Source organism: Phascolarctos cinereus, unplaced genomic scaffold (assembly GCF_003287225.1).
Source record: "Phascolarctos cinereus isolate Bilbo 61053 unplaced genomic scaffold, phaCin_HiC Scaffold_2;HRSCAF=192, whole genome shotgun sequence".
NCBI lineage: Eukaryota > Metazoa > Chordata > Mammalia > Diprotodontia > Phascolarctidae > Phascolarctos > Phascolarctos cinereus.
In genome coordinates, this window is record NW_027555625.1 from 204740756 (window position 1) to 204754618 (window position 13863).

The following is a 13863-nucleotide window of genomic DNA, read 5'->3' on the forward strand; positions in this document are numbered from 1 at the left end:
AAAAGAGGAATGGTTAGTACAAAGGCATAGAGATGTTAGACTATTCCATGTCAGTGAGATAAAAAAGGCCAGTTTGGCTAGATTGAATTGTAGGAGTAGAGAAATATCCAACAGGGTTTGAAAGGAATGTTGGGACAACATTGTAGATGCACTTTACAAGCTAAACTGAAAAATCAATATTTTATCCTAGAGACAATAGGAAGCCCCTGGAATTGACTGAGCAGAAGAGTCACATGTCTAGTTCTGAGTTTAAGGGAAATTACTTTAGGAACATTTTGTGAGATGGATCAGAGTGGTGAAATATTTGAGGCAGATAGACCAATTACGAAGCTGTTTCAGTAATCTAGATGTGGAGTGATGAAGGCCTGAACTAAAGGTGGTAGCTATGTGAGCAAAGAGAAGGTATCATGTCAGATAAAAGAGATGTAGGGGTAGAAATGATAAGATTTGGCAAATGATTTGAGATGTTGGATGAAAGAGAGTAAGGACTCAAGGATAACTCTGGAGGCTATGAACTAGAGATACTGGAAGTTTGAGGATGCTTTAACAGAAATAGAGGAATTTAAAAGACAAGACACTTTTTGAGAAAAAGATAATGAGTTCAGTTTTAGACAGGATGAATTTGAGATGTCTCTGAACGATCCAGTTTGAAACATCCAATAGGTAATTGCTGTTGTGAGAACAAAACTCAAGAGGGAGACTGGGGTGTATACAAGGACAATGACAGGCAGACATACAGGCATACATACATGCACATACACAATATTATATACATATATTTTATGTATAATATATAATATATATATTTGGGTTGTCCTAAATTTCTTAGTGTATATTTAAGCTTTAATAACTTTAGAAGTATAATGGTTGCAGAGACAAGATGGTATGATTTGAAATTTTAATTATTAAATTTCTTTTCTTCCTATTAAATTTTCTTAATTTTGAATAAAAAACATACAATTTTAATAAGGGAGGGCACCTGGTCATTATGCATATTGTGTAATACAGTTTTTTTTTGTTTTTTTTTTTTAAGGCAATTGAGGCTAAGTGCCTTGCCCAGGATCACAGAGCTAGTAAGTGTCAAGTGTTTGGTCTGAGGCCAGATTTGAACTCAGGTCCTCCTGACTTCAGGGCCAGTGCTCTATCCACTGCACCACCTAGCTGCCCCAAATACAGATTTTGGATGACACTTTATCAGACTGGTGAATCATTATAGGCATCTTCTTCTATCTCAATCATCTAATCTATTTCAATCAGATTTTTTCTTGTGGAATCACATAAAAACTTTTCTGTATGCAGCAAAATCTCATTCTTTAATTTTTAGGGCTAGGAGTATAAATAAAATCCTTTCAATCAGTAAATAGCAGATAACAGAAATTTTCCAAAGTTCAAAAATTGACCAAAGCGATGTATAGAAAAAAAAGGACAGTGATAATGTTGAATCTTAATAATAAAAGTGTCAGCATTTAATATTTAAAATAATTAACCACATACACATATAGACAAGTGAGTCTAGATGAATCAGCAGAGTTCCCTAAAGAAGGAATTAGAGGACAGCAGGTGCCAAGCAAGTCAAATCATAACCCTCTCATCTTCCAACTGTCCTCAGACCCAGATGGAGACAACCTAGGTCTCTGAACCCAAAAGCCTTGGGAAAAGAGAGTGGTCCCTAAAGCACTAGAGCTGCTTCAACCTAGATTCCATGGATAAAAATAAGAGGAGAAATGATTGTGAAGAAAGGGTCCACCTTTCTCATCACCCCCAGCCACAGCTACTGACCAGCTACCACCAATGGGCAAATAAAAACAAGAGCCTGGGGAGTGATAGTGTCCCTCAGATCAATATTCATACTTCTTGCTTAGCCCTTACAGTCATAATGACTGAATGTGGCTCCTGTAGAAAAGGGGTCAGCCATATCCACCAATTGCCAGTCAACTTCCACTCATAGGGCAGGCAAACCAGTGCAGCTAAGCAGCAAGGCATCCTAATGAGAAATGAGACACCATGCACCAAGCAAGTCAAATGAACATCACCACCACCACCTTGACAACCATCTCGCTTCAGATCCTAAAAAAAACAATCCTGCACTCTGAACCCAAGAATGTTTGTAATAACAGTATTTCCAGCCCATCGTATTTGCAAGTGACTCCTATGGAGATGGATCCTGATAACTGCTTCTGTAGGTGCTACATCCATCTCTATGAATGCCTAGAAGTTTTTGTTAGTAAATTCCTTGGAACTGTCATAGTTCAGCAACAGAAACTGAGAGTAAGAGACATTATCTTCTGTCTTAATGCTGCATTATAAACATGAGACCTTTCCTGAAAGCCTGAACTGCACCTGAAGCATTCTTTATGTGTTGCCCCACCTCCCCCATTAGAATATGAGTACCTTAAAAAGAGGTAGTCTTACTTGAATATTTTTATCCATAGTATATAATATATTGTACATAATAACCACTTAATCAATGATTTATTCATTCATTTATACACACATGTATTTGTGCACATATACATGTGTGCATGTGTGGGTACATACACATCTATGTATGTGTACATATGAATGTATACACACATGCATGTGCATATGCAAAATTTGTGGGTCATTTGTGTAGAGATGATAATTGAAACTGAGACCTCTCAAGAATAATGCAAGAGAATATAGAATAGGATAAGAAGAGAACCTAGAGCAGAATTTTGGGAGCATAATATGGATGATGGGCCACTGTAGGTAGAGGATTGACAGACAGATCAAAAAGAGAATCAAGGAAGAGTAGTGTCATGAAAAGTCAGAGATAAGAAAAGTATTCAGGATGAAGTGTTCAACAATGTCAAACATAGCAGGTAAGAGGAAAAGAATGAAGAGCTAGAAAAGATCATCAAATCTGGCAATTAAAAAATCACTGTTAATTAGAGAGCAGATTAGATTGAATGATGAAAGTCAAAAGCTAGATTGCAAGGGGCTGAGGAAGAAATGAAAAAATAGGAAGTGGAATGAGCTCAGGAAGCTTTTTAAAGATGTGTTAAGAAAGAGAAGAGAGATAGACAGTGGATGATAGTTTAAAGGGATAATAGATTCCAGGAAAGGTCTTTTAAAGAAGGGACTTAGATATGTTTGTAGGCAGGAGGGAATAAATCATTAGACACTTGGAGGTTAAATGTTTGACGGGTTGGATAATTGAGATTGCAATCTGCTCAAAAATGTGGCAGGAGATGGGACTAAGTACGCATATAAAAGGGGCAGTTAGGTGGCACAGTGGATGGAGCTCTGGCCCTGGGAGTCAGGAGGACCTGAGTTCAAGTCTGATCTCAGACCAGACACTTGACACTTACTAGCTGTGTGATAATGGACAAGTCACTTAATCTCAATTGCCTTGGGGGGGGGGGAAGTATGCATGTAAAAGGGTTGACCTTAGAAAGCAGAAGTTTGTAAATATCCATGCAAAACTTTCAAATAGCTGACAACAACTTTTATGGCACTCCAAGTCTTTTATTTTCCAGGGCAAACATTACTGATGAGGTTAGAATAAAACTGTTTCTTTGTCTTATGGATACATCTAAGAAATGACTGTCATTACTAAACAAATAGCCAATAGTGGGAATAGACATGATTTATGTTGGGAACTGAAGATACATTTCTGTTTTAGGGATGACTTTATGCCCTGGTTCACATTCTTCTCTACACCGTGACACTGATGGTCCACCAGCTCTCAAGTCACAATTTCTTGCCCTATCACTACTGTACTACTAGTAGAGACACACCTTGAACTTCATTATCATTCAACTCTGAATTAAAGCTCCTTTTTTTTTTCTTACCACAACCTCCTTCTATATTGTTTATCTTATTACCAGAATTAGTCTTCATGTTCATGGTAACTAAAACCTTGGCCAATCCACATAGTTTATTAAATTTCCTTCCTGGTCACTGTAAAAATGAATGCCATTAGTATTAGATCCTTGATTAGGTTATTGGTGACCATTGAGAAATCAGCTTCAGTATAGTAGTGAAGACAGAAACAAATTGCAGGAGGTTGAAGAAAGTAGTGAGGAAGTGAAGGCGTTTGATGAGTTCTTCAAAAAGCATAGCAATGAGGGAGAGGAGAGAGACCAGACAGTCCAACATAACATTGTCTTAGGTTTGAGGAGTCCTGGGCACATTGAAAATTGGGTAAAAGCCAATGCAGGTGGAGGAGGCAGGGAAAGACAGAGGTGGGGAGAGACAGGGAGACAGAGATGGAGAGACAGAGACAGAGTGACAGAAAGATAGTGAGAGAAGGGGGAAGGAGGGAGAGAAGGAGAGGCAGAGAGAGAGAAACAGAGACAGAGACAGAGACAGAGAGACACAGAAATGCAGTGGGAGAAGGAGGGGGAGGGAAGGAGAGGTAGAGGGAGAGAAACAGAGACAGAGAGACAGAAAACAGGGGAAAAGGAGGGACAGGATGAAGATGCATTAGAGTGGCGATGATGGTTAATATGGTTAATGATGGTTGAGGTTCTGGAGAACTCAGGAGGGAATTAATTTGTCTTCCATCACTGGAAATGATGATAGATGAGAAATTGTTGGGTTATTGTAGAAAGGACTGCCAAAGTGTGAGGGAATAATTAGTCAGGAGACAACAACCATGTGTTAAGCATCTACTGTAATACTAGGATTGTACTAAGCATTGGACACACAAAGAAAGAAAAACATCTTTGCCTTCAAGGAGGTCACATTTTGTTTTTTGGCTAGGCAATGGGGTTAAGTGACTTGCCCAGGGTCACACAGCTAGTAAGTGTCATGTGTCTGAGGCCAGATTTGAACTCAGGTCCTCCTGAATCCAAGGCTGGTGCTCTATCCACTGTGCCACCTCTGTGCCCCAGGAGCTCACATTCTAATAGAGGAGACAACAAACCTCAAACAGCTAAGACATACAAGATGTACATAGGGAATATGGGGCAGATGTAAGTTTTTCAAAACTGAAATCCTCATCAAAAAATGAATATGTTGGACTAGCACTTATGAAGTCTCTTCTTGCTCAAAATATGGGATCTTATGGTATAACTCCATGATTCCTCCTCCTACCTCCCCCTTGCTGAATCCCAAAGGACTTATTCCCATTCTATCTGACATTTTTGATGTCATGGAAATACAATAGGTTAGAAGGGGCCTCACAAACTATCTAATCCAACACATATGTGAATGTAATTTTCCTTTACAGTACCCCCATAAGTGGTCACCTTGCCTTTGCTTGAAGAACTCTAGTGAGAAGACCGATTATTTCTCAAAGCAACCCATTCGTTCCAGTTTGGGATGTCTGTGATTGTTAGAAAATTGTTCCTGATGTTAAACCTATTTTTTTTCTCTTTTCAGCTTTCACCCAATGCTCTTTGTTTTGTTTTCTTGACTCAACCTCAAAAGTACAAGTTTATCTAATTCTAATATTAAGCATTCCTCACACTATTCCTATGGTATCATGCTTGGTTTTATTTCCATCCTTTGTTACTACTTTGACATCTTTTAAATTAGACACCCTTCTTTTAAAAATCCAAGTTATTTGATGAATTCCATTTGTCCATGTTTTTGTCATTAGAAAAATCTCCAATTTCTGATCCTTTAGAGTGATTTCATGTTTTGTTTCCAAAATTTAATTCATGAGAGCCTCACATCCTCCTTGAATTGACTTCCTCTGCAGAATTTTAATCTATGAGATCTTAACTACCCTTTCTGAAATCCTTCCAAATCTGCCCTCATAAAATCTATATAGTATCTCAGGCTCTGTCTAGCTTCTCTCCTTTTTGATCTCAAGTAAGATGAGGTGATTACTTTCCCCTTCTCCCTCCCTACCAAGGATCTTATCATTGTCATCTAGGCACCCATTTTTTTCCCCCTTTTTGGTAAGAATTGGATTCAGAAAAGAAGGCTATTCATTTCTCTCACTTTTTCAGTTGTTAAATTATTATTAAAGTAAGTCAATCCATTAATTAACAAATGTTGATTAAATGTCTGCTATTTGCCAGGCACTGTAATGAAATTATTACTTGCTCTATTTAGGAGAGAAAAGTTCAGTGATTGTTAACGTAACTGAAGTCTCTTGTCATGACTACATTATGCCTCTGTGCTGGGTTTCTGATGTGTTTCTCAAACTCTTCATTTATTTTCTTTCTCTGTATTCCTCCATTGGGATCTTAGGTTAAGTGCAGTGAGTGTGAGTGTATCCTGGAGGAATGGCTGACATCTTATTAACCTGGCACAGCCGGCTATTGCTGATACTCCCCAGCAGGCTGACAGGTTAGTAGGGAAGGCAGGATGGAGCTAAAGCAATATAGCAGCCTCTATACTCAGGAGCACCTACCACCCAGAGGCAGTAAGAACAGGCAGAGAGAAAGGGAATTTCCAGTGGCAATCTACAGGGAAAGTTTCCAGGTAAATTCACAAGGGTTGTAATTCATATTTAGCCAAAGGAAGTATGAACAGGGAAAGGCCTCCTAGGAATGGTGATTCTGAGTGATACAAATTCAAGTTGACCTTTCTGTCAGAGGAGAAGGTAAAAGGGTCTGAATTATGCCACTCTATGCCTTAGTTTAGATGAAATAATAAAAAGGGCTTAGATAGTGTTGACAAGGTCCCATGGTATCAGGGCCTTGTGGTGTAATGGATAAGGTAATATATACTTCAACTCAAGATATGTAAGTTTAAATCTGAATGCATGTTTAATATCTATCTATTTATCTATCTATCTTTCTATCTATCTAAATTATTACCAAGTCACTTAAGTCTCTGGACCTCAGTTTTCTCATTTGATAAATGAAGAGGTCGAACTACATGACTCCTAAGATACCTTCCAACTTCAAATCTGTGACCATATGATCAAAACTAACTGAGAGAGGGAGAAAAGAAAAGATAAAAGAGGGATAAAAATCAGAGTCAAGAGATGTGGGAATAAATGTATATGGCACAAAGAAAGGGGAAAAATCTTCTTGACCATTAGAATTATGTAACAGTCATCACGTCCAGACTATGTTGGATGAATGGAGACATCTAAAGAAGCTACAGTGTCCAAATGGAACACTCATGGGTTCTGTCAAATAGGAGGGATTTTACTTCTTTCAGTAAAAAAGATTGACAAAGAATTAATGCAAACTTGCAGAAGAACCAGCCACATCTTTTGAAGCTTATACATTGGGCAGGCTCCACGTTTCTTCATACTACCGTACATCTATGGAAGTGTATAAGACCTCAGAATATGTTGGTTCAGATAACTGGTGCAACACTTCAGGGCCCAATAGCTCATACTTAGGATCTTTCATTAGCCATAGAGGAGGGAAGGCCTTGCCTCTGGAACCTGTTCAAGTGTTCACACTACCCATGATCTTCAAGATCCAGGTTTAGGCAAACCCTCTACTCTGAGACCTCTGAAATAGCCAAATTCATCACTGACCATACCATTCTCTACTGCTATTATTTTTCCTCATGACTTTTCTAATCCTCCCTCTATCTCATGCTCCATTCTACGACACTCATTCCATGACCACTAAGTGATTTTTTCACAATGGTATTAATGGAGCAGATAGTGTTACCTCTGTGTTGGCTTGGTCACTAGCTAGGGAAAATGTGTTGAATTTCTCTAGATAGTTTGGGTAGGGTGATTGTAGACAGCTGTCTAGATATCGTTTCTTCTCCTCACAGCTGTCTGCCTTTCTCTCCAGAGAATTTTTAACTTCAAAAGGTTCTGAACCTCAACAGAATTCTGAATCTCATTCTCTCTTTCCCCAGAACCTCTATTATTCAGGAGAGTGGGCAGTTTTAGACTCACCCAGGAAGGCCTTAGAAAGAGAACTGGCATTTTATGCATCATCAAACTCCATACATTAATGTACAACAATTCTGTACATTAACAGAGGATTTTATTTCACCTAAACATATATTGAAAGAATTTTAGGGCAGCTAGGTGGCACAGTGCATAGTGCACCATCCCTGGAGACAGGAGGACCTGAGTTCAAATCTGAACTCAGACGCCTACTAGCTGTGTGACCCCGGGCAAGTCACTTAACTCCAATTGCCTTAAAAATTATTTCTACCTCCATTTCATTCATAGTGATCTCTTTTCTTTCTGTGGATTCAAATACCCGCATCTTTGCCATTATCTCTTCTTCCACTCCTTCCTTGCTTGAACTTCTCTCATATATATCCTGCTTCTGATTCATCTGAGTTGGAGCCTCACCCATCTTTCAGGCTGTGACTTTTGTTTGTCTTTAGCTGGTGCTGCTATTCTGGCCCCATCCACTCAGTCTGAGTTTTCAGGGTACAAGTCCACTTCTTCATAGTTTACTTTACTACTTGCTCCTTAGTTTGACTTTTCTTCACTGAAGACTCTTCACCATGTTACTGGTTACAACCAACCAAACAAACATAAACAACACCATAACCTGATGTTTTTCCTTTGGTTTATTCCATTTGCCAAGTTCTCAATGGGGTCACTTCTTTATATCCCTCTCAATCCCTTTGAGCCACAGAATGTTAAAAAGCTTACATTCATCCAAATCATTTAATTTTGGCACCAGTTTGACTTTTTTTCCTCCAAAGTAACTTTTTTAATGTTACTGGAACATTCCAGAGATTGTCTTGCCACCACTTCTCTAATTCGAGTCTAAGAAGTATATACAGCTTGAATCTTGGATTAGCTTAGGCACCCAAGACCAAGGTGTCCCAAACACCCAAAATGAAAAAAAAAAAAGGCCTGGGCTAGCTTAATATAGTTTTCTCCTATAGACTGAAGATCTCCATTTGACCCCAGTCATCATTCTCTCTGCTGCCATACCACATGCTATTGTTTCTCTCCCAGAGCCTGGCACCTCTAAACAATGGTTTGTGAATTGGAGAACCCTCACCCACCTAGGGATGAAAATGGGAACATGACCCTTCATGTGTTCCACAATGCTTCAGCATTCCATAGCCTCTCTGTGCTAGGTGATCCTCAGTCACGTAGACTCTGGGCTTCATTGTCTGTTCCTGTGCTCTGAAATCATTTATTACTTCTTCAGAAGGAGGAACAGGGAAGGATTGCCTTTTGCCTTGGGAAAATCTACTCTTGCATGAACTTCAAAAGGAGCTACTGCAGGATTTGAAATACTTGTTCCTACAGGGTTCTCATGATTCACAGGAAATCTTTTAAAGTGATTGGGAACAGGTATACAGTTTTCATGCTATTAGTGGTGATTCTGACATGAAACCACCACACATAGACTCATAAGCCTTTTCTTCCTGACACTGAATATGCTCACATTCTGACTCTAGGTATGTTGACTTCTCCCTGAGTATCCTATTTTCCTATATGGAGACCAGTGATCCTTGGCATTACACTGATAGGATAAATATATTTACATCTGCCTGAGCTTCATCCACTCAGGATGCCTAGGAAAGAAGTTCAAATGATGTTATTGCTCTCCAGGCATCAATATAAAATCAATGGCCTTCAAATTCTCTGCTCAGTTCCGTGGGAAGGGCTTACTTGTTTCAATCTGGCCCTAGAACTTGCTCCCTATAGGCCCAAAACAGAATAATTGCTGAGCATGCATTTTGATATCTTTTCTATTTAAAATATACGCTGAACACAAAATTTCTCCAGAGAATTTTTCACTTGCAATTACTTCCTCACCTTTAGTCTTCTAATTTTATGGACAGATAAAGACTTAAGTAAATAGGTAAAGCAAATTCTGTCACTCTGAATGATCCATTTGTCCTATATCAGACTAAATATGAATGACAATAATAAGGGCAATGTTAAAATCCAGCATTTGTGTAGTATTTTAAGGTTTGCAAAATGTTTTTACATATATTATCATACTTGATCTTCCTAACAGCCCTGGAAGGCAGGTACTATTTAAATTTTACAGGGGAGGAAACTGAGGCTCAGAGAAATTAAATTATTTTCCCAGTATCACACAGCTGATAAATGTCTGAGGAAGAATTTGAACCAATTTCTTACTGATTTAAGTCTAGCTTTCTAGCCACTACATCAGAGGTATGAAAGAGGGAGCCCATGGATCACATGCAGCCCACAACACTCTCAAATGTGGCCTAAAGCAGATTAAAATGTAGCTCCTATCTGATTTAACGAGTTGATATATTAATAAACCACATATAAAGTGTTTTTCTAAGTCAATAAACAGCCTACAAGGATCATTATCTATGATGGTCTTCTCTATCTATCCTCTGACCCTTAGTATTCTCAGATATTTCCACAACTACAATTATTACTATTATGCAGAAGTCCCCCAAATCTACATACAAGAAAACTTTTTCTCTACTATACTTCTGAACTTGAAAGAACAAATGACATCCTAAATCATACAATTCTAAAACTGAGCTCATCTTTCCCCCTAAATCCAAGCAACTTTAAATGTACTATTCTATTTATCATACTTCTATCCTTCCAATCACCAATGCTTGAAAGCTCAGAATAAGCTTTGATTATCTTTTCCACTTCACCCACTACATACAAACAATTATTAATTCGTATCTATTCTTTTTACTCTTCTTCAAATCAGTATGTATATATATATATATATGTGGTTGTGTGTGTGTGCATATATATATGTGTGTGTGTGTATGCATGTGTATATATATATATATGTGTGTATGTATATATATGTGTGTGTATGTATATATGTATGTGTGTGTGTGTATATATATATATATGTATGTATGTATGTATGTATGTATATATATATATATATATACTTCCTCAGCTACCTGAAGATCACAAACCCTTCTCATGTTGTCTAATACTTGTTCATGATTTCAAAGAAATCCTTTATAGAAGACCTTCTTATTTGCTGGAAGCCTTTTCTAGATTTTTAATAAAAAAAAATTCACAGAATTATAGCATCACAAATTCAGAGTTAAAAGGGCCTTAGTTAGGCCTTGGGTCATCAATTCAACCTCTTCATTTTACAGCTGCAGAAACTGAGGTCTAGAGAGGCTAATTTACCTGCTCACAATCATGTAGATAGTAAGTATCAGAGATAGGATTCCAATTCAGGCCTTCTTGACACCAGGTACAATGCCATATGCAATATATTATACTTCTTGAAGTATTTCATGGATTGTAGTAAATCCCTCAGTCTGTTTACATGCTATTTGCTGTTCTTGCTCTACATGACTAGCCTAGAATAGGGAGAAATTGGCTGGGAGTCAAAGGAGCTAGTTTCAAATCCCATCTCTGACTCAAACTTTCTGTGTGCCCTTGGGAAAGCCACTTAATGTCTAGGATCAGTTTCCATATCTGTGAAGTGACAGAGTTGACCTAATTGGTCTTAGATCTATGATTTCTAGGATTACCTTCTTTTCTAGACTTACATACCATTACTGATGTTTTATATTGTTTATAGTCTGCAAATATATTGAAGCCTACTTACTCTCACCAAGTATTTTTTTCATTGACCTCTAGGTCTACCAAAATTTTGATTTTGGGATCATTGAATTGATTCTAGCTACATAGAGTCTCTTGCGTCTTTTTTTTTTTTTTTTTTTGGTGAGGCAATTGTGGTTAAGTGATTTGCCTAGGGTCACACAACTAGTAGGTGTCAAGTGCTAAGGCTGGATTTGAACTCAGGTCTTCCTGACTCCAGGGCTGGTACTCTATCCACTGCACCACCCTAGCTGCCCCTGAATCTCTTCTACCTCTATCCATCTGTTCACTCATACAACTTCTGTATTAACGCCATCATTACCTCCCACTTAGACTATTACAATAGGTTCCTAACTGATGTTTTTGTTTCCAGTTTTCTCTCTTTCAAATTTTATTTCACATATATGCTAAACTGATATTCCTAAAGCATAGATTTGATGATAGCACTTCTTTACTCAAAAATCTCCAACGATTCCCTATTGCCTTTGGAATAATACACAGTATCTTCAGCTTGTTATCTAAAGTCTTCCACGCTATGGCCCCCATATACTTTTCAAGTCTAGTTACATATTACTCTCCTATATGTACTATCCATTTCAATTAAATACTTTTGTTATTCTTGAAGCAGAATATTTTATTTCCTCCATTTGTGATTTTCTATGCCTGGTATTTATTCCTTTCCCACCTCTGCCTCATAGGATCACCCAGTTTCCTTCAAAGCATAGATCAAGTACCACATCCCATACAAATTTTTCTTCATTTTTCAGTTATTAGAATTTCTCTTTCTTGAAAATTCCTTGTATAACTTTGTATATACTACATATACTCACATACATGTATGTTTGTATGTATGTATATATGTGTATATGTGTGTGTGTGTGTGTGTGTGTATATATATGTATATAATTGTGTCTGTGTATATTTTTCTGTGTATATATTGTATTCCTCTGCACCGGCCAGGGTCGCCGTGCTTTATCTCCTACTGAGATCAGGCCGCCAGGGTCATACTCACCACCGAGTCTTCAGAGCCTACCCGGATACACGAAAGGACGAGTTGACCGGGAAGTGTTCAATCACTTTTATTATAGCATGTTGAAAGATTTAAGAGCAGAGAGAGCAAGTGGGAGGAACAGGAAGGGTAAAGCGTGCGAGCCAAGGAAAGAGTAGAAAGAGAGACCCTCCCGTCCAGACCAAGCCACTTATACTCCACAATCCAATCCCACCTACACATTCATGAAGAGCAATCACAATGCACAGATGGCCAGTGACGGAGACTTGGCTAGAACCCATAAGTCTAACCGCCTCAAGGGACACTGCGTGGGTGTGTCGATGGAGATGCGGCGAGAGTCCAGAACTCTGCTGCCTCAACCACGTCAGCTCAACCCATAGGTATGTGTAACTCCCATTCCGTTACGAGGACGAGTATCACATCATGGACATATTCAAGACCAGACCAGAATGGTGGCCCCTAACATTCCTCCATTAGAATGTAAGAACCTTGAGGGCAGGAAAAATGTCATCGTTTAATTTCCATTGTCCAACACAGTGCTTTGCTAATGGTGTTTAATAAATGTTTGTTGAATTGCAGTTGAATTTTATGCCTTTTAGCTGAATAGCATAAATATATCAATGACCTATGATTTTACAGTTTTGAGAAATCCTGTAAGAGGATACAGATAATGAAATCATAACCTATGTATAATTTAGCTGATGTCTTAAGAGTTGGCTTCTTGACTTTAAGTGTATCACTCAAACCATATAGTATTATGGATTTGTTGATTGGTTAATGTGGAAAATATTGTTGTTCTATTGATTGACTTTGAATACCAAGTGGTTCATGATCATTGAAAGCACTACAAAATTAACCAAAAATGATCTAGCTAGGCTCTCACATTCTATTTAATTACGCATCCAACTAAGTGCCTGTTTACTACTGTGCTTAAGATATTCACACACACACACACACACACACACACACACACACACACCCAAGCATATTGATGGATGACCTCAGTTAGCTGCCCATCCAGCAGCATGCCATAATCTGAATGATCCTGTCAATTCTAGTTCATAAGATCATAGAACTAGAGCAGGAAGGGTCCTCAAAAGCCATAAAGACCCTCATTGTAGTTGAAGAAATTGAGGCCCAGGCAGGTTAAATGCACTCCCCAAAATCTCACATGTCAGTAGGAGACTTCAGAGATGGCATCTGAACAAAGGACCTCTACCTCCAGAGCAATTGCTCTTTCCACTCTACCATGCTGCATCCCTCCTAAATAGCTGTCTCATCTGTTTCCTTCTCCTTTCTCACATCACCACCATCATAATTTGTTACTTGTTGCATGTTCTATATTGTAATAAACTCTAAATTATTCTTCCCACCTCCTTCCTCTCTCTTCTACAACTCATCCTCCACATTACTAGCAAATAAACTTTAAATTGAATTGTCACTCCTTTGTTCAGAAATCTTCAGT